Genomic DNA, 23256 nt, shown 5'->3' on the forward strand with positions numbered 1-23256 from the left:
ACAAAAGATTGATTTATTAAGACAGAGCGACTGTTACGCCATCTAAATGAGCTACAAACACCGGGTAAACTAATCAAAATTATTAACTATTTTAAAATTGGTTGCTGAGGAAAAATTAAAGAAACAATTCCTAATATGTTTCTACTGGACATTGAAATCTTGATGAAGCCACAACTACGCCGTAGCTAAAATAGAATGCAATACAGTTTCCAAATCTAAATGTTAAGATGTTGAAAGTGGTGGAATAGTGTGGACAGTGGGGCCACAATGCAGAGACAAAGATCTGTAGCTCCGTCTATTTATAAGCTGGACCCTTTGTGCGGTAATGTCATTCTGCTTTGTCTGCGGGTCTTTTTCATTTATATAACTCATTATGGTCATTGTACTTGGTCTCCCTATCTCTGGCTCTCTCTCTTTCCATGTCATTGTTTTTTTTGGTGGGGGGGTGGGTGGGGGGGTGTGGTCTAGGCCTGTGAGGGGACAAGGTCCAGGCTAATGGCAGGAAGTCTTTAAAGTTTGCAGCCGCCACATTTCATCTAAGCACAGAGGGGGCCCCCTGGCCACAGACCCCTGCTTTGATCCTCTCTCTCTCTCTCTCCGTCTCTCACCCCTGCAACAGGGCCGAGCGGCTGCTTAATTAACAGATCTCTTAATACACGCACACGCGCACACACACACACACACACACACACACACACACACACACACACACACACACACACACATATTGAAGGTATGTGCAGCTCAGATACATGAGCATTTCTAAATACACAAAAACAAACGCACACAGTGGAGTGAACATGAACTTGGTCACACAGTAACACAACTAACAAGACAGCTCAGCATGTGTACACTCACAATGGCTTACACACACAAGCACACACCATGCCTCCTCTGTCTGACTCACTCTGACCAATTTAACTTTATCCTATTCCTGCACCAATGTCTCCTTGGCAATGTTATTGTATTTTATGTTGGGTTGAAGACAAAAGTCATGCAACACCAACAAGGCTTCAATAAGATATTTATTATTTACATAGCTGTTACCGTGGAGTGGAAAAATTAAGCAAATGGCTCAGTGACATCTCTATAGCGTGGAAAAGGAGATGAGGAATAAATACTCTCAACTTAGCACAATTACTTTTTTATGAATTCATAAATCCACCAAAGGTTGAGTACCGTAGTTCAGCACTCGGTTCCTGGCCTCATGCCAGGGACCGAAAAAAACCAATGCCAATATTACACAGTATAAAATGCTGTTAAAATTAAACCTGTAGGCAGAATTAGATTGAATAAGTAGATTTTTAAGATGGCAGTTAAGAAATTAATGACTATGTTGTGCAAGCTATCTAAGGGGTTGGACATCTCAGAGAGTTAAAATGGTGCACTGCCAGGGTTCGTGGGAGAGAGTCCCGAATAGTTTCTGTCCCATTTTCCTGATCTAGTTGGAAAAATCGACATCAAGTTCAAACACGACATTTTTAGCCATGTGAAGGGCACGGCCTTGGTGACGGAAAGTTAGTCTCTCAGTTGGTCCATCACTTTGATCCGGACTGAAATATCTCAGCAACTGATTGATAAAGTTCCATAATAAGTACAAACATTCATCGTACCCTTCGGGGAAAATTGTAATCACGTTGGTGATCCCTTAATGGGATCACGCCGCCATTGGACTCGTTTGTTTACTTCCGCAACATAGTGACATCACGATGCAACACTCACGCTTCTATTGGCTACGATCCAACACAATGTAAGTGATAGGCTAAGGGGCAGGGCATCTCAGAGAAGTGGACTAATCACAACAGAGCCTGTGAGCCAACCAATCAGCGCAGGCTGGGCTCTGGTTTGAGACAGATGGTGAAAAGAAGTGCTGCAGCACAGGCCAGTGAGAACCTTCAAATCCCTCTCTTTGTATTACTTTCTGACCTGATGTCATCAAATAGGAAATGATAAGTGTTAAGCTAGCAGGCTCTTGACGTGGCTGGGAAATTACCAAACCACAGAGGGTCCAAAAATGTGTGCTTCATTTGTCAAAAGATGTACCAAATTGTGATGCAATTAAGCAGCCATCAGTAGCCATTTGTATCAGTATTCTTCTGCTAACAACTCTTTAATATCTCACTCAATAAAAGCCAGCACTCTCAGCCAGCCGGAGAGCTACATTTGATCTAAGAGAGGGCAACGCAGCTGACCCTGTCGCCTCTCCTCGCCTCTCAGATACTGTGTGTGTGTGTGGGTCATACTTGTGGAGAGGTATTAGCCTAATGGCAGTTGCATTCAAACACTTTTATTAGCTTTTCACGTGCCTCTGCTGGACTCCAACCACTGTTTCAGAGCCACTCGCTTTGGCACGACACACACACACACACACTCTGCCTCTGTCAAGCACCCACACCCACCAACACACAGTCACAGGTTTATAAGTGAGACAGGGCCCTGGGTAATTTGCTGTAGTGGAGCGGAGTGGCACTAAAAGCCTGCTGGGTAATTGAGAGGCTAGGGGACGGAGTGAAGCCGACTGCCCTCTGTGTTGGCGCGTGTGCGTGTGGAACTCTGTGTGTGTGTTTGTGTCTGTGTGTGTGTATAAGCGAAGGCCCCTGCTCTCTCTCATTATGCTGTGGCTCCTGCCTGCTTGTCATTGTCTGGACGCAGCGCCCACAGAAAGCAACAGTAATGCGCAGTGACACGCGGCGTGTGTGTGTGTGTGTGTTTGTGTGTGCGCGATGTGCAATGAGACATCATGTCCTCTGAAAAATAACAGTATCCTCACCCTGCCCTTCTGTCTCCTACACATGTGGACAAATGCAAACACATGCATAAGTACACACACTTATCATTCCACTAGCTGTATCTAGTCCGGAGTCAGATGGCAAACACAGACCCTGAGCATTCTCCCTCCCCCCTCTCTCTGCTCCACATTTGACTTCTTATGCCACACTACATGTATAATGTGTATACATGTGGCATTTTATTTGCATTGTTTTTCAATTGGTGTGCAACTGTTCCCCAGTTTGGGTGAGAGCTTTAGTGAAGGGATTTATTGGGAAAAGGTTTCTAGTCATACAGCTATGGTCTTTATTTGGGCAGGTATGGAGAGATATTCATCTTTAATTAATTAATTTAATCTGGCTTCAATTAAGGTCCAGTAGGTTTAGGGTTGGATAACTGAATTGGATTGTGATGGAATCACCTGTTTTATCACAGGTTAGTTATTCACCCATACTCCTCTCTCTTCCTCTCTTCTCTACCTCTGATGTTGTGGACAGGATCAATACAGTGTCTCCTCTCCTCAATACCTGTCGCTCACAATTTCATCAAGCAGATATTTTATTATGCATGTGTGTCATGCCTGGCTACAGCTCCCCCTGGTCCGGCTGAAAGCAAACATCTGGCCTGGCACAATCATAACATCATAAGAGAATTTCAAATGTTTTCCATTCTGATGAGGTCAATTTTCAATTAAAGTGCAAAGATACCAAGACAGTTATCATATCTTGTATATTCTGTGCAAAATCAGAATGCAGCACTTTTATTCACAGCATAAAATGTTGATCTTTGTATCTTCAGAACTTCAACTAACCAAACTTGCGACACATTAAAAAAAATATATGAGCCTTTGGATGATTCTTTCTGCTTTATGTGAGGTAAGGAATCATCATAAACATGTTCAGAGAAAAACATGTATGTGTATGTCATCATCCATTAAGACTTTCGTAATAACATTTAAAGAATCAAACATATCATTATTCAAACAATGTAAAATAGAATCTGTTAATTGTCCTATAGCTCATGGCTGTCCTCTGGATTGTTTGAGCTTTTATTTGTTGGTATGAGGTTGTTGGAGCTATTCCCAGTGTGCATTGGTTCAGGAGTGATGTTTTCATCGTCTCTGGTAGTGACAAGCTCTTTCTCACACAAATGTGGACACACAAGGCACCATGTACAACTACGGTACATAATGTACTTTCAAGTATGTTAACATTCATAAAAGAAACAATGTTTTTAGCCTGTCAGATATGTCTTCATCAGTCTATATTTGTGTTTTTTTTATGCCAACACTTTAGTCCCTTCCCTTTCTCTCTTTGATCTCTCTGGGCGGCTTCTCTCCACTCTCCCTTCTAGTTGACGCTGACATCAAATCAATAATTTTACTTTTTTTTTTGGTCCTTTTGTCTGTTTGTGGTTCTTTGCCCGGTGGTATTGGCAGTGTGAGGGAGAACTATGAACATTGATGGTCCCTTTTTAAGAAATTAAGAACAACAGAATAAAATAGAAATATGAAGACAGAGAGGAGAAAGAGAAAGTGAGCTAGGAAAGAAACACACATGTCACATCTGTATGCTATGAAATGTAATGTATGGCCTTCTAAAACAAACACACTTTGTCAGCAGAAATGCACCTTTTTTGGGGTTTTCTGTGTGCGTGTTTGTGTATCAAGGCTGGCTCGCTGCTCTCGACCATGCATAGTCATTCCTTTCATGTTTTTTATGTACTGTTCTGCTGCAATGTGATCAGCTAAAGCACGTTAGGTAAGCCATGTCAGAGCAGAGGGCTGGAAAAGAGGCTTTTCCCCTCCTTACACCAAGCCTGTCACTCCTGCTCTCCCTTGCAGTCTGATTTGCAGAATTTGTACGATTGAACGTCAAAATGTGTCGCTTTTAGCTTTAAAGGAAATTGAAATTTTCCCTTACTCAACAATGCAATTTATGGGATGCTCAGAGGAGGAATTTATGATGCACAAGCAGTCTAACATGTCACATCATTCACAATGCCGTCCTAAAGGTAATATTAGCACAATAACATGAGGTTGAATTAGATTTGTCATAGTCAGAGTAGCAAGCAATGCTCAGACAAATATGAAATACATTAACTTAAAGTGATATAGATATTAAGCATAATGAAGACATGGGTCAGAGGAAGGACCCTCCAAAAAGATTCATACTGTTCTGCCTGTGGTACGCTAGCGATGTGGAATTTGCATATGAACCAACCTATTTGTTTTGATAAATTATACCTTCCCCCTTTTGAGCATTGTGGTCATATGTATGAGGTGTTATAACAATTATAACAGCGGGAATACAACAATACAATAAATGATAACAGCATTAATTATTCATTTTCCCAGACAAAGTATAGGGAAGTTTGTTGACAAGACATACGGCAGCCACTGTCTCAAAACCACAAAGCCAAAAATGCAAATGCAAGCCGGCCTACGAGAGCACACACACATACAAACACATTAAAAGCACATAAAGATGGTGGCTGTGCCCATGTGTTAAATGGAATCAGTGTGTAAAAGCAGCTTGATACATTTATTAAGGCAAAATCAAATTTCTTACCATCTTTTCTATGGGAGTTGCTTCTTCTGTAACAATTTCCCCCCAATTCTGATCCTTCAATAGGGCCATATTTACCTGCTGGTGACACAAAAAGAAACATGAAGCAGTGTGACAGGGAGGTCGTGCATAGAAGCGAAAGCTTGATGATCATGATGGTGGTTGGCCATATAGATTTTCTTTCATTCCCAGTGACCCGAGTTCAAATCGCAACTCAAGACATTTTCTTACACTGTATGACCTTTACATTGTAATCGACTGTTTGCGTTTCTTTACCATAACTCAGACATACTCTGAACATAGACAAACTGTATTAATAACTATCTATAATACTATCTTCATTGTTGTTTGGATTAAGACACTTCTAAATCCTATTCTCCACTTTTTGGAGAGAGAGTGTGGCAATGGGTCTTCTGCATTTGTTTAGGGTATATTTGGGGCACTTGGACAAATGGGCTTTAAATCCAATGGGACATTTTTCGTCCTTTTGCGCATTTTTGAATAAAGTGCAGTCCCAATCCATGTTTTTTATTAATTCCGTTGAAAAATATTTATCGTAAAGAATGCCTCATATTTACTGTTTTGACTCCAATAATAATGATTTTTCTCCTTTATAGAGCATACTCATGAAGGCCTTGATTTTGTGCACATATCTGTATTGTATTGGGACCTGATCATAGACTATACAGTATATAAATGGACGTAGTGTCCGTGACGTCACCCATAGGATTCTGCAGAGTTGCAGAGAAGCCTAAAGTAGGCGGTTTCGCCCACTAACGGCTCGACAGTGACGTCAGAGTCCAACTCCCTCCTGCTCCAGCCTGATCCAAATAAGGGCAAAGAGGCGGAGCCGAGGCGGGACCTCCTGCCATCGAACTCGAAGTTCCAGAGCTAGCTGAGGCTACCAAGCTAAGCTAGCATGCTTAGCAGTGCTGCTCTGTGATGCTAGCTGGCTAACTTACGTCTGTTGCTCCCGGTCTGCACATTTGACATCGCTTAAGGTAAGTTAACATGAAACTATTCAGCAAAACTTTCAATAATAATCTAAGGTATTGAGTTTTTGGGATAATACTTGCATACAAATCTTAAAATGCATTCCAGTTTCTAAAATATATATTTTGCGGTAAATTTAAAAGTGGATCCAGCAAAGATTCAAATATTTGCATGATTTTTTTTAATTGATTTTTTGCTGTCACTTAATTATACTTTTAATAAATTCAAGTCAAGATTAGTTACATGTGATGGTAGCTAGTTAGCGCTCTTACCTGTGTGCCTCCTCCACAACCAGACTGTATTACAACTCTTAAGTAACAGTTCTATCTACTTCAAACAATTAAAAAGACAAAATTAACTAAATGTATTGAAATAACAATCTTCATTTTAGGTGCCTCTTCTTCTTTTAAATTAAACTTTCAGACGAGAGATATTAAAATACAGTAATAGTATTGTTTATTTAAAAAAAACTGAGCCACAGTTACAGCAACTTCATATTTCTTATTGTCTAAAAGCATTTATTACACACATTTTCCCCTCTCATATTCACAGTGTGGATCAATTGAGACAGCGTGGATGTCCAGAGAGCTGCAGAGACTTTGGGAGAAACCTGTCTGTGGGTTTGGCTGGAGAGGACTGGGGTGGAGCGGTCTTTCTCTGGGAGGAGGACCAGGCCTGATGAAGAAACCACCAAACTACATACTGGGCACAGCTGTCACAAACAAATGATGGTCCTGTTTGCCTACACACTATTCAGTGTGCAGATCTTTGTGTTCACAATAAAAGTGTATTTTCTTAGTGAATGTCTTGTATTGGTCTTTAATCTCAGATCAGCTTTTCATTTTCTTCTTGCCCCTCGGAGAAAACGGTGAGGCAGTTGTGTCCTTCAGGTATGTTCTTTCCTAACAGAAATGACACGAAACATATGACATTATTGCAGAATAAGTTTGTTATTTATGAAAGAGGTGTGTTTGAGGGCTGTAGAAATAAATACAAAATTATTTGAATGTGTTTTTGAAATTCATCACTTTGTACTACAAAGACAATCCGATTATGAATGAACAGTCTGCAGTTAATCAACATTAAAATATATGTTATTAAAATCATATTCAACTGTTATCAGAACTTAGTGTAAATGTAGAATCATGCTGTTCGGTTGTCTCACTGCAAGAACCACTTTTACCACGTTTTTACAGACAATATGTAGAGACAAATGGTAGTAATTTTCACAAAGTAAAATAATAATTGCCTTGAATACATTGACATGTCAGGGTGTCCGCGGGGTCTTAAAAAGTATTAAAAGTTGATAAATCAATTTAGCGAAAATTAAGGCTATTAAAAAGTATTAAACGGCATTTTCCAAGGTATTACATTTTGTCGCTTGTTCTCAATAAGTATATAAATTGTCCAAAGATGTTGTATTCTAAAGTTTGCCTGAATGTAATCATTGCGTAGGTGTGTAGTGTGAGTCTGTGTAGTTTATTTATGGCATCCCGTTGGATTTGACGTCATCTGAACAGGACATCGCACGCTCACTGCTTGATAGCGCGCAAAGGTCAGTTTACGCCGGTTGTTACACAATATCGTTATGGGGAAATGCAATTTTGTGTCCAAATGGTTGGAAGATAAGGAGGAAGGACAATCAATACTGTATATAGTAAATGTGAGGTAAAGTGTGTCTCCAATGTAACCGGTTACAACTCGAAGTAGCGATGAGGTCTTAAAATGTATGGAAAGGGTCTAAAAAAGGTCTTAAAATGTCTTACATTTGACTTCAGGATTCCTGCTATACCCTGCATGTGAAAGCTGACAAAAAAATCATGTTGCTTGGTCAAATCTAAATGTAACTTTTTGCGTGGAAGGAAAAGTCTACTTCCCTGATGTCAGTATTTAGTCATGTTTAATGGAATATATATAAGTGTATTATAGTAGTTAGTTTATCTATTTAAACCATAACGTTTCTTGATTCTTTATACAGTATGAAAGGGGTCTTTGTACCTTTGAGCCCATGCTGAAGTTCACTGATGTTAGGAATAGGTCTGTCTCGTGGTCAGCATCCTCTGGTCTGTCTGCATCACCTGGAAACTTTAAACAAACAGATAGTAAAGTAACAATGTGTTGGTCTCAGACTTTTTTACATGCAAACGTCATGTCCTAATCTTTTTGATTATCCTTAAAAAAAAAGTGCTCAGTTGGATTGTGTATTATTGCATAGTTGGGGTCCTTTTTATTTTACTGTTACTTTGGAATAGTTTTTCACGAGACATTCAAATGAAATATATGTCCTATGCCATATTCACATTCATTTGTAACACAAGTAAGGGTAAAAGACAAACATCTTTAACAAATGTAATGCAATGAATAAGCTTAATTTTCACAGAAGCACACATACAGTAACGTCATATCTAATATTTAAACAAATAATTTCCTTGTCCCTAAAGCATTGACTACGCTATCGTCCTTAAATACAGGCACTAAGTTACATGTTCACGTTCTGCTGCCACAATAAGTCGGTTTCTCCAGTGTAATGATAATAAAATGCTTAGTAGGTATTGGTAATAATATGAATAAAAGCAACAACGTTTGGGTTTGTTCGTTTATTAAGATTAACGTTAACCAATAAGCTCCAGCTCAACAAACCATATTGCAATATCTACGTTAACGTTATTTCTGGAACCATCAGGAAATGTGAGATTCATATTTTTCAGATACACAGATCTTATAGTGAGGTTAATCTCCTATACCAGTGGTTCCCAAACTCTTTCAGTCGGGCCCCCCCTTGGGTAATTGGAAATAATATCGGGACCCCCCCAACCAGGTTCCCATCTATATTGGTAGGATTAATTGTATATTGTTGTAAAAACATTACATTTTCTCTGCTAATAATAATAAGATACAAAGATCAAACTATCATTTTATATTTTATTATGGATTACACATGAACAAAACTGCTTGTAATAGATACTGTGAATTAATTTAGCCTAATTAAAACTGGTTTGCCTTCTTCCCTGAGTAGTAGATTTTTAAATTCAAATGTCTTTAAGGAAAATATATGAATTAACTACTATTTCTACTGCAGGTTGCAAACGATCACATTACTTTACCATTCCTATTCCACCCAGAGCTTATCAATTACTTCTTTGTGCTTGCTTTCCCTTGCAGATCTTCTCAAACCGGGGCTGTTGTTTTGAGACAGCCACTCTCAGTTCATTCTCAATGTTCAGCTTTGATCTGTATTTCGTTTTGATGGCAGCAACAGCAGAAAAGCCTATCTCACACAAGTAGGATGTTGCAAAAGGCAGCATTATGCCCACAGCTCTCTGACCAATGAGATATTTTCGAGCAGTGTTTGTTTATAATTGAATAATAATAATAATACATTTGATTTATATAGCACACTTTAAAAACAACGTCATCTCAAGGTGCTTCATAAAGCTAAAAGGATAAAATAATAAAATAAAAAAATCTTCCCGCTCCCCCCCTGCAGTACCTCCACAACCCACCAGGGGTCGCGCCCCACAGTTTGAAAACCACTGTCCTATACAGTACGCTGGACTTCAACACTACTGTGACGCTAGCTGTCTGCATCCTCGAGCATTGCGAATTTAAATCAACAATATCAATGCATACAGTTACCTAACTAGCAAACTAACTAATGTACGAGCATGACCTTATTTTACCAACCTCACACAGAAGCTGTTTGTTGTACAGTATAATCCTTCTTAATGTTTTACACTTCTCTAATATGTTTTGACTTGTATGCTATGGATAGCATCGTTAGCACAGATGTAGCTTCCTCTCGCTCGTTAGCGAGCCCCGGTATTAAACGAGCGCCGGGGCTGAATTATTAAAGACCGTGGTACCGTTAAGCTCCGATGTTAGCGGTCTTTTTATCGGCACTGGAGACATCTAAAAAATATATGTGATGTGTATTATTGCTACACAAACATTATATTGCAGTTGTAGTGTCGCCAACTCTGTTTCTAATATGCAAAAAGCTTTTAGTATTTTCGATCTCTCTCGCCCGCCTGCTTGCGAGGGGGCGGGGAAGTTTACACACACGCAGCTGCTACATGCAGGAACACACACACACACACGGAGGAGACGGCGGAGAGAATGCGCTCCGAGGTGTGGTTAAACTTTACCCGCCTAAAGTGCAATAAGAGTTTAGCATGTAAGGGCGGTAACGCAAGCAATTTGTCGAAACATTTAGCAAAAGTGCACCACATCCAGACGGAGAAATGCACCGGGTTCGACTGTCTTTCTAGTAGCGCTGTAGCCCCATCCACGAGTAGTTTTTCCACGTCAGGTATTGTGTATGCTAGCAGCAACACACAGAGTTAACTACATTATACAAACATGGGTTAATGATTAGAGGTAACTGAGTTATTTATTTTGTTAAAGTTTCAGATATTATGTTTACAGTTCTGTCATCAGATTATTTAATACGATTTGTGAAAACATTGTTCTTTCTTTTGATGTGAAATATGATGTATTTAATTTAAATAAAACGCAATGTTAGTTTTGTTCACAATTTGTTTCGTTAGTTTACCTTATTTTTTTCTCCAAAAGAACCGATAAAAGTACCGTTAAAAGACCGGACCGATAAGCGGTATCGATAAAAGTAGTAGTACCGTTAAAACCTTAACGATACCCATCCCTACTCACCGCAGAGACATGTCACTCAAGGTGGCCATGCCTTAATTTATGAAAAAAAACTTTAAGACCTAATATAAATAAAAGGGTTGCGTTATAAAACAATTCACTCACCAATTCATAATCATGAAGGTGGAAAATAACTATCCATCCATCCATCCATCTTCTCCCGCTTATCCGTGGTCGGGTCGCGGGCGTAGCAGTTCCAGCAGAGAGCCCCAAACTTTCTTTTCTCTGGCCGCATCAACCAGCTCTGACTGGGGGATCCCAAGGCGCTACCAGAGTAGCGAAGAGATATAATCCCTCCGCCTGGTCCTAGGTCTACCCCATGGTCTCTTCCCAGCTGGACGTGCCTGGAACACCTCCCTAGGGAGGCGCCCAGGTGGCATCCTAACTAGGTGCCCGAACCACCTGAACTGGCTCCTTTCGACGCAAAGGAGGAGCGGTTCAACTCTGAGTCCCTCCCGGATGACTGAACTTCTCACCTTATCCCTAAGGGAGACGCCAGCCACCCTGCGGAGAAAACCCATCTCGGCCACTTGTATCCGCCATATCGTTCTTTCGGTCATGAACCATCCTCCATGACCATAGGTGAGGGTAGGAACGAAAATGGCCCGGTAGACAGAGAGCTTTGCCTTCTGGCTCAGCTCCCTTTTCGTCACAACGGTGCGGTAAAGCGACTGCAGTACCGCTCCCACTACTCCGGTTCTCCGGCTTACTCACGCTCCATTGTTCCCTCACTTGAGAACAAGACCCCGAGATACTTGAACTCCTTCACTTGGGGTAAGGACTCAGGAATCTAACTATATCCCGAATAATTTTTATTGCATCCAGGGCTAGAAACATTTTATTTCTGCTGTAAAGTTGGGCATTTTAACATGGGGGTCTATGGAAATTGCTCCTTTCTATCATCGCCTATCGGCCAATAGCTTAACTGCAGTTTGTGGCACTTCCTTATTGGCCTGCCGGCTCTGCCCCAGAGTTTGCCGCTAGGGTCCTGACACACAAATGTCAGGTGTGAACATAACAACATGTATGGCTTCAGAATGACCATCGTTACGCAGTCAAGGTAGAGCTAAGGGCAGACATTTGTTATTATTGTTGGAGCCTCTGCATGAATACTCTGAATGCTACATTTCCTTTCAGCTCGTTCTGTGCACACACAATGCTTTTCTGAAGGTCATGTTGTGGAGGTCACCTAAACATTATGTTTAACTGTATAATGTAACATTGTGTACAGAAAATGTTCTTTGCATTAGTTTCAATACAAAAATATCTTCAGCCCGTTGTATGATATTAGAGTTTTTGACAGTTTCTCAGAAAATGTGACATCTCAGGAAAAGAAGAACATGCTTATTTTCTTGTTGGCAACCACTTATTTTTTCAGAACTCCTTTAAAATGTCATCCAAAAAAATAATGCTTTGAAATTGTTCTTAAAGCAGCATGTCAGTGTGTCTGTCATTTGAGCCAAAAGCTATGACTTTTGTGATATCAACATTGAAAGTATGATGACAGTTTGGAGCTGCGTCCTGCAGCTCCAAACTGTCATCATACTTTCAATACCGGTAGTTCGTTTGACTACAAATAAAATAAAATGCTTAAGCAAGTTAATGTAGTGATGTTGATTTTTTAAGCTGTGTCGATTGGATCCCATATAGACATGGAAGAAGAAAAGGTCTTGGTTTGAAGCCAAACAGACAACATTAGAGGGAGAGTCTCCATTTGTATTTGTTGTAAAGTGTGGTGCAGATCATTAAAGGAAACCCGTAACATGGATAGCATCACAGTGTCACGCTCATCCTTCATGTGTTCTTGTTATCTCAAGTTAAGTAACTCATAATTTGACAAAACACAGCAGAAATACAAAGGATAGTGTGATTTCACACTACTTGGCTTGGCACAGAGATTTAATCCACTGCCACTGGACTTGGAGCAATATCGACACTGACTAAGGGGCACAGAGGCGGAAAAAAGGGGAGGATGGGTGGGTATGTTGAGGTCAGTTTGTTTGTGTGTGTGTGTGTGTGTGTGTGTGTGTGTGTGTGTGTGTGTGTGTGTGTGTGTGTGTGTGTGTGTGTGTGTGTGTGTGTGTGTGTGTGTGTGTGTGTGTGTGTGTGTGTGTGTGTGTGTGTGTGTGTGTGTGTGTGTGTGTGTGTGTGTGTGTGTGTGTGTGTGTGTGTGTGTGAGAGTGGACCCTACTTGTGCATGGCTGCCTCCCTTGACTGAACAACACATGATGAAGAGATTCAATTTTTCTGCCTCTTCATGTTCAGGGACACACACGTATAACATCTACATGGACGTAAGTCAACACACACACACACACACACACACACACACACACACACACACACACACACACACACACACACACACACACACACACACACACACACACACACACACACACACACACACACACACACACACACACACACACACACACACACACACACACACACACACACACACACACACACACACACACACACACACACACACAGTACTCACAAGCCAGAAAACAGCCAGTAAGAATTCACCGTCTGGTGAAATCAATGGAAATGTACACAGTTTCAGACACATGGGGCAAGAATATGGTGTGTGTGTGTGTGTGTGTGTGTGTGTGTGTGTGTGTGTGTGTGTGTGTGTGTGTGTGTGTGTGTGTGTGTGTGTGTGTGTGTGTGTGTGTGTGTGTGTGTGTGTGTGTGTGTGTGTGTGTGTGTGTGTGTGTGTGTGTGTGTGTGTGTGTGTGTGTGTGTGTGTGTGTGTGTGTGTGTGTGTGTGTGTGTGTGTGCGCGCGCCACTGGTTGATCCGGGGAAAATAGCTTTTGTTGAGTCCCCTGTGCTATGTAACATTACAGAGTAATTACAGAGTGTGTGCTTTGTTTAGGGGATGTCTAATTATGCTGTTTGGGTTGTGCAAGGCCCTGGGGTGTCACCGTGTGTCTGTGTATGTGAGTGTGTAGCCGGTGAGAAGACACTAATTGTGGAGGCGGTGTTAATAGTACAGCAACTGTCAGAGAGAGAGAGAGAGAGAGAGAGAGGAAAAGGTGGAGGGAGAAGAGAGGAAAACAAGCCTGAGTGTTTCAATTTGGCCTTTCCTCCTAATCTTCCATTACCCTTGTCCATCAGGATGTTACAGTACGCCTCCATCGGACTTATCTTATTATGTTAATTATATTATGTTTACTTTCGTAACATAGTGACATCATTATGTAACACTCACACTTCTATTGGCTAGCGCTCCAAAACATTGTACTTGATAGGCTAAGGGGCGGACATCTCTAAGCAATTGACCAATCGCTACAGATCCGGCCAGCCAACCAATCAGAGCAGACTGGGTTCTAGTTTCAGACAAGGGTGAAAAGAAGTGCTGAAGGAATGGCAGTATAGGAAAGATAAAGACATTTTGGAACGTTAAAGCATGTAAACCTTGCCCTCCAAGCATTTCATGGATGGCATGTCATATATTATGACATGGTAAGCATCTGTCATCATGGAATTTGCGAGATGTCATCCTAGTCGATGTGAAACTTCTTTTGCAGATCTTAATATGTAACTCTACAGTGGTCCATGTTGACATCTATTCAAATATGCTCTTATATACTTCACTGTCCCCTGACCAATCACATTTTGTGTATCATAGATATAGTAAAATCCTACTATGCCCATCGTATTCCAAATTTGCTTTTTTATTTTAATAAGAGATGACCAATGTCGTAAATATAGAAGTAAATAGCAACGTTTCGGTACACAGTCTTTTATCAGGCTAAAAATAAATAAATAAGAACAAATATATATATTTTTTATTATTGACAATTGTATATAGTGCACTTTTAAACATTAATATTTTAGTTTGAAAGCCAGACATTATGGCGGAATGATGTTTGTCAAGCAGGTTGCCTCTGTAACATGTTTATTTATTTCAACGTCTGTAAAAGGTTTGTACAACTGTGTATTTGGTGTTCCTATTGACATCCCTCCGAAATGCAATCCACCCATTCTGTCTTGCAAAGGCTGAACAGAAAATATCTCATTCTCCCTTGTTTATTTAATTCTAATTACCCGGGGTGATTTAGTCTTGGTAAAGAAAAGTAGCAATGTCGTATTTCAAAAGAAACCCCTGGTTTGAATAGCTCGTTGGCAGCTCTGTGAAAGGGTCAAGGTACTGAGATGCGTCCTTGTCCATACAACTAGCAACACAATACCCCTGATGTCACCGATGCATAATTGCTAAGCACATTTGTTCCAATAAGTTGTACTTTATGATGACATCTTTGAACCCAATGGAGCATTGTTTGTATCATATTAGTACATCCTTCATTTGATATAATGTGTCCGAGGGCACTCATTTGCCAATGGGATATAATGAAGTGCATTTTATTATTGTTAACATCATTATTTTCAGAATGCAGCATTAGAGCTATAATCTATTTTAAAAGAATGAAGGAATAAAATAAATCGCTGCGGCAATGTTGTCAACAAGGATTAAATTGAAGATGGAATTGTATAGTGTGTAGCACAATGCAAGTCTTTTACTGTTGTTTACTAAGTGTGCCATCATGAGACAATTACAAATGCAACTTCATTTCTTTGTGCATTATTTGTCTTTGTCATTATTGTCATAGCTAAATAAAAATGTTGGGCCTAGTTTTTTGTAATTTGTGTGCAAAATAGCAAATGTAAAATTCACTATGTATTGCATTCAAAGTGCACAGTATGTGGATATTGTGTGCACAAGAAATGCCAGGATGTATACTACATTAGCAATCATTTTCTTATATGTGGTCAGTTTCTTCAACTTAATGCATGTTGGGAACTCTCCTGACATCTTTCAGAAATGTGATGCAGGCGCTGGCGGGCTAATGCCATCAGTCAAGTGAAACATCTGGCTTGAGTTTAGTTTTCTGTGAAAGTCTGATGTTAATATCTACTTAAATCTTCATTTAGTACGCAGTACATACTGATCAAGAATGAAATATACAGTACATTATTCTGTGATTTCGAACACAGCCACCAAAAACCAACCTTAAGGCTTTAAACGGCAGTCAATATATCAATAGGTGACGTCATGGCGACTAAATATGTTTTTACAAGGCACCAGAATCAGAATATGCTGCCATATTAATTAGGATGAATCAATGTGTGTTTGACTGCCAGCAGACTTTACTCCAGTGGTGTCTTTGACCCTGGTCACAAAGACACAATAGCAATATTACAGACAAAGACCTCCCTATCTGTCTCCATTGTATCCTGTCTATAATCCAATTCACCAGTCAGAAGCTTTCAATTGGCCAGCTATGGAGGTCACTGTTTGTGCTTGTTGATTAACTTATTTAATTTGGAGGCTGCTCATGTCCCTGTGATTATCTTCTTCGTGGCTCATTCATTAGAAACACCTTTAATTAGAACGAATGTTTTTGGAAATGATCCTTATGGCATGTCTATATCTCTAAATCTATATGTGAATGATTCTACCCTCCCTTTTGGCTCTATTTGTCTGACTGACTCGGAGACAATGGGCGAGTGTTGTACCAGTCCTATGATCTCCCCACCAACACATGCTAACATAGCACTTGACGCTGTGCTAATTTCTCAATGCAAAGGGACTGTATAGCTAATGCAGAACCACTGTAGATAATGCTTATGTGCGTATTTGGGTTCACTTCTTTGTGCCTTCATGCGTGTGTGTGGCAGCCTCTGGCGGGACTGTCCTGTGGTCCCTCCCCTCTCCGTCCACTCTATTAGCATCTTTATCTTCCCAACAATCAGGCTTTATCTCGGGACACTGCTGGTCCCACGGTAGCCCTGAGAGCAGCAGCCAGCGCTCCTATCCAAACCAAACTAAACATATTTCCTGACATATGTTCACTTGTGTAACCCACTCAACCCTAACACACACAAACATGCCCACACGGACAGTGCAGAGATTGTGGAGCCAAATACTACATGCAGTTAAAATATACAAATAAAAGTGAGCAGATTACATATAAATAAAACAATATGAAGCTTTTGTGGCATTTCTGCTCAAAAGTCACAACAATCAAGATTCTGCTCAAAAGAAAACTGGAGGCAAAAATCCCAACATGCCTTATTTGAATAAAGTTACACAATAAATGACTTTACAATGTGTGGATTTGAGTTTGAAAGGACAATGTTAATACAAGGTGCAGGAATGTTTTACCTGACAAAGTAAATATGGGAGAGATGTGACACAAAGTAAGAAAAAAGCATGAAAAACATAAAAAAATAACAGAGAAATGTCCATCCGAAAAAGAAAACGTAATCAAAACACCCATCAAAATAAAGACTTCCTTTATTGCGCCTAATACAATGTGAATGAACAGCCACACACGAGTACAAAAGCTGCACTGTGTTAGCATCAGTATCAGAAGTTGCAGAACATGATGTGGTGTTTGATCACAAGTAGCCTCTGGCACTGAGATGCTGTGCTCAGAGAGGAAAACTGAGAGCATTGATTTCATTGTGGAGGAGCAAGGAGTGTGTGTGATTTGGTAAATGTGTGTGCGTGAACGGTCTGGAACATAAAACTATAGAGGCCCATTCAGGCTGTCCTTTCTCTCTCCTTCCATCAGGAGATAGCAGGGACATTGAACTGCGGCAACAAAAGCAGATTTCCATCAGACAGAGTTTCTGAGAGAGAAAGGCATTGTGTTGAAAGAGGCTTAATGGAAGCTCAGCTTAGAGCTTTATTCACACAAACTGTACTCTCCGTTCGAGAGAAACACACATGTGTACGCACTAGCAGGCACACACACTCACTTCACCCATACAGCAAACCCTCCATGTTCCTACACTAAAATCTGGGCTATCAATTTTACAACACTTTATAATGTTTATAAGATATACAAGAGTTTGTGACCATGATGCTCTGAAGCAAGGCACTTAAAGCACATTAAACGTATCTAGGACTCAACTCTTTTGTGTATCAGGGTCTGTTTGTAGTCAAATAGAATAGATAATAAACATCTAGCTAGTGTAGGTAAAGTAGTCTCTTATTCCTGATGGACTGACCTGGATTAGCTCCTTGATGCAATGCACAAACAAACAAAACAAAATAACATATTTGAAGGGGCCATTCTTAAGTGTGCTCCTGTGCTAAATCTATTAGCTTTTGTAATATTGTTTTATTCCTGCTTTTTGATGTATAAATAGCTAAGAATATAGCAGGTGTCATGCTCTCAGTAGATTCCAGAGGCCTCAAAACATTTAACAGGTTGAACCTACACCTCTCTAATACTTTATTGGAAGAGTAGAAATTGTGCACCACCTAATAAGTTCTCATCTATTACGGTACGTCCACACAGCAGCTTTGAAAAAATCTTTAAAATATTGGAGCTGGGCGTGTCTGAGAGCTTGGGGATTTTTTGCGAGCAACGCGACCAACAGCCAATCACATGAATATCCCGCCCCCGACATACAAAGCAAAAAACCCCAGTTCTTCTCCACTCAGAATATGTGCAAAAAAGGAGTATGACATTGTTTGCATTAATGTGATGCATATAGTCTATGATGTGGCAGAGGTAAAGTGTCAGCGGGAAGGGCTTTGATGAACATTCATGAGATTAATGTTTATGGTGCTATTTTATGCTGGCGGAAGATACTGTCTATGCTTGCTAGCAATGTTTAAACGAAGTAAACTGGATATAAAATCCCCAAACAGGCGAAAACCTACCAGTTTCACCCACTGTCTCTGCCACCTCCCTCCATACCTGGTTCCTCCGGTTTGTATCCCGGTAAATAGTCTGGTCGTAAAGAACCGGGCGATTTGCTACCGTAATTTCTCGTTTGGAATATGAGGAAATGAACTGCGGTCTGGCTCTCCCAGCTTGCACGTGGTTTGATTGGCTAGCGCTTGTACTGACAGATTTGCATAAACGGGATTTGATTGGCTGACGCTTCCACCTCAGCTTCAAAAGTTGAACATTGCTCAACTTTTGAATCCTGGAAATCCTGAAAATCTTCGCTTTGCTTCCCCACAATGCAGTTCGGCGAAAAGCGAGGCAAAGTGACGTCACCCCCATTCAAAGTCAATGGGCAGAGAAGCGTTGGAAGCGTTGGAAGATTTTTTTAAAGCTGCTGTGTGGACGTACCGTTAATATTGTTGGTCAGATTGCACTACAAACTGCACTCAGTGTATTATTATCTACCTCTTCTATAGTTAAGGTTTCCTTAAGTTTATGCCAGTTAAACTTCTAGATTAGGCAGAAATGATCTTTGTGGTCGTCGGCAAACAAAAGGCTCAAACCAGCTTTCACTGGAAACATCAAATCAATTAATCTCAATGAAATCAAAACATCAGTCAAAAGAACTTACCAATGAAATATTCAGAATGTCCTGAATCTTCTTAGCATTTTATTGAGATATAAGATATTTGAAATGGGGCCAATTGTAATAGCATCTTGATTAGCAGTTCTTTCGTTGGTTGTTTCACTGTGACTTTGGAAAGTTATCTGCACCAATAAAAGAAACATACACAAATCCCCAAAATATAAATCTCCTTATTTTCCCCTATAAACCTCTCATCATCTCCTACCCTGCATCCCCGGTCTAAATGCCCCTTTTTCCTCTGATCAGTGTTGTCCACTTCTTTATTACATGTAAACTAGGGATGAGTGAGCAGGCCTCCCATGGATTAACCGCTGCCTGACTTCAGAACTTGCAGTCAGACTTCCTCATTATGGAACGTGTAACATCTTCACAACACACAGCCGCTTTGGGACACGCTCAGACCGTGTCCCCAAGGTTTTTCCAAACTCAAAGCCAGTGCTGTCCCCAAATCACATCGTTCAATATTCCTCAGTTTAAAAAAAAAAACACTACACAGCGGCTGCTCCCAAATCTGATTGGTGTTATTTGTAAGTCAACCTAAATCTCAGAGAAGCTACACACACAAATGGAACAGGGCTTACTAATCCATTTGTAAGGCAATAGGCAGGCAAACAGGCAGGGGAGCGCTTGCCAAGTGTTGTAATCACAACTAAAGATGATGACGAGCCCACTCCCTTCCTCTACTGTACCGTGTGTGTGTGTGTGTGTGTGTGTGTGTGTGTGTGTGAGAGCTTTTGTGTGCGTTGTCCTACATCGCCTCCTTTACAAAACTGTGACAAGTGAGGGAGAAAATGAATTGGTATCAAGTGGATAATCTACAAAAGTACACTAGGAGCTTTTCCACCTTATGCAAGTCCCCCGCTCATTCATTCGCAGATACCACGCAATCTCCCTGAGAACAACAACAAGCCGGCGTTATGAGTTTTGAAAAGGCGGTAATTGTAAGCAGGTTGGGGAATAAATTAGAATGATGACAAAATACAGAGATAAATCCAGCTTAAGAGAGATGTACGCCACTGTTTATTTGATTTCAGCTTTTCTCTCTATCCTGCTCCTTCTCCCTCCCTCATTCCTGATCTTTTTTAGTGGGGTGGAAAAATGGATTTTTGTCAGTGATTTGGCCCTGAAATAGCTTATTGTCTAAGGCAGCCACTGCGCGGGTACAACGTCAACATCACATGTGTGTGCGAATGCGCTCGCCTGTTTCCATGGGGAGTAATGGCTTTAGAAGTGTGTATTGGCTCTGCTGGCACAATACACCACTGTGCTCATTGGTTTAAACTGGTGTGTGTGTGTGTGTGTGTGTGTGTGTGTGTGTGTGTGTGTGTGTGTGTGTGTGTGTGTGTGTGTGTGTGTGTGTGTGTGTGTGTGTGTGTGTGTGTGTGTGTGTGTGTGTGTGTGTGTGTGTGTGTGTGTGTGTGTGTGTGTGTGTGTGTGTGTGTGTGTGTGTGTGTGTGTGTGTGCGCGCGCTTCTATAGTCTCTCTTGTTGATATTTATAGACTGAAGAATTCTGCTATCAAGGGGGTGAGAGTAGGGGGAATGTAGGGAGCAAGAGGGAGAGGAAAAAGGAGGAATGAAGGAAAAAGTAGTGGATCTATTAAATAGAATAAGTTACCTTCAGCTTTCTTCCCCCTCTCTCCCTCTCACTTTCTGTGTCTCATGTTCCTGTTTGTCTCCTTTCACTCTTCTTATTCTCCTTTTCTTCACAATTTAATGCACAAAGGCATTTCAAACACAACACAACCCACACGCACTCAATTTGTGAGCTACTTTTCGGACTAGACGTAGCAACCTTGATCGGTGATCAACTAAGATTTAACTTTGATGACAAATGCTTAAGAGTGAGAAAAGAGTCTGACAAAAGAATACGAATGTATTAAAGAAAGTTGGACCAATCAAACTTTTATATTATTTTCTTAAATGTCATTTATTATATTTTGCTCCCAACATTTCTCCAGTTCTCTCTTTGAATCTTTTAAACTTTTCCCCAGTGTAATGATCATCTGATTATCTGATTGCACAATTAAACTGCTTTTTTCTTCCTTGTGTGCAGGAGTGAGCGGATCAGTGGAAGAGGAGCTGCTGATATTTTCTTCATCAGGGTCTTCCGTTAAGTTGACTGGTAAGAGCTCCAACTGATCTCCTATTCGACAATCATCCTATCACTGTGTAACAATAATCCTTCCGTCTTTATTATATCCTACTCAAAGGCACCACAATCCTTTTATACATTTGTCATCTTGAGACACATTCTTTTTTGTACTCACATTCACTATTCATACGGATAAGGCTAAATTCATCATAGTAGATCAGTACCGTTGCTTCAGTGGAGACCATGCAATGCACCCACGTTGTAAGTTGCACACATTGATTAATCTCAAAGAGCATGGATAGAAGCTGGGATGCTTGCAAACCTATTGAGCCTTTCTGGACTTAGTCTTTGGACCAGCCACTTCTCTTTTGCACAGTCTCTTGTTTCTGTCGTGAAAACTTTGACTGCTCATCTAGAAACTTTTCTAATAAATGAATTTGACTGTGGAAGTTCTGCAAATGTTGTGGCGTCAGTGAAAAACTATCCCGAGGCGTGCTCCGATGCGATGACGATGCTGCTGTGTACAGAACAAGGCCCGGAGTCAGAGCAGGGCAGAGATGGCAAACCCAGATCCAAGACAAATGACCATGAAATAGAGGCTCAGCTGATACTGTCTGCCTGCTCTTTGTGTGTGTTTCTGTGTGTGTGAAGAAGTCCAGACAGTGTGTGTCAAGCAGTGTCATGATCACAGATTGCGGCCAAATCACTGCTCAGCTGACGAGATTTAGCTGGCACTGGTTACTCTGACCGTGGCCCCTGTGTGTACGTGTGTTTGTGTGCGTGTGTATGATTGTTTGTCCCAGCCCTGTCCGATCAGCCATGACTCTGCCCGCTGCGTGTGTGTGTCAACCAAGGGTGAACTTTCTTTTGCGTGTGTCACTGGAAATGTGTGTGTGGGTCCTGTGCTGCAGGCAGGGAAAGTCCCTGCCCTCCCTGTGCCAGAGAGTTGGAGGGGACACCCTGTTCGTCTGTGTTTGGGTGAGTTTGTTTTCGTTGTGGGAGATCCCCGTCAGACGGAGAGCGGCTGCATCACTTTCAATTGGATTTTGCAGAACTTGAAAAAAAGAGATTCAGAACAAAATAGTTATTATTCATGCCCAAAGTTCCCTCCAGAGGGAGCTTCCCTCCTACGCACTCCTCCCGTGCCCCACTGCCTGAAACACCTCGATTGGTCTCTTTTGTTAACTTCCGTAACATACTGACATCACTATGTAACACTAACACTTATATTGGCTAGTGCTACAACACATTGTACATCCGCTCCTCCACTCCCTTCCCTGGCTTCCGGTAACTGCTAGAATCCACTTCAAAACAATGGTACTTACCATGCTGTGAATGGATCTGGCCCCTCCTACATCCAGGACATGGTTAAACCGTACACCCCAGCACGTGCACTTCGCTCTGCATCAGCCAAACAGCTCGCTGCACCCGCACTGCGAGGGGGACCCAAGTTCCCATCAGCAAAAACACGTGGGTTTGCTATCCTGGCTCCAAAATGGTGGAATGAGCTCCCCATTGAAATCAGGACAGCAGAAAGCTTACACATCTTCCGGGGGAGACTGAAAACTCATCTCTTTCGACTCCACTTCAAGCGATTGAATTACTGACAAAGAACTGCTAACAAAGCACTTATATACTAATAAAGGACTGGCTTATCTAAAGCCAGTTGAGTAGCACTTGAAATGTTTGGCTCTATGAAACCTGATATGATTCTGTTTTCTTCAAGGTTGTATCTTCCTGGTGGAATGTACATATTGTAAGTCACTTTGGATAAAAGCGTCAGCTAAATGTAATGTAATGTACATGATAGGCTAATGGGTGGGAC

General features: G+C 41.0%; 1 long non-coding RNA gene across 2 annotated transcripts in view; it reads left to right on the forward strand.

The window, feature by feature from the left end:
- The window catches only part of LOC307022589, a 100636-nt gene that overhangs the window by 52547 nt on the left and 24833 nt on the right, over nucleotides 1–23256 (forward strand). For both annotated transcript variants that reach the window (XR_013803444.1, XR_013803445.1), the window contains exon 4: nucleotides 21393–21461. This is a non-coding gene — a long non-coding RNA (uncharacterized lncRNA). The remainder of the gene's footprint in view (nucleotides 1–21392; nucleotides 21462–23256) is intronic.

The sequence above is a fragment of the Notothenia rossii genome (assembly GCF_949606895.1).
Source record: "Notothenia rossii genome assembly, chromosome: 10".
Taxonomy (NCBI): Eukaryota; Metazoa; Chordata; class Actinopteri; order Perciformes; family Nototheniidae; genus Notothenia; species Notothenia rossii.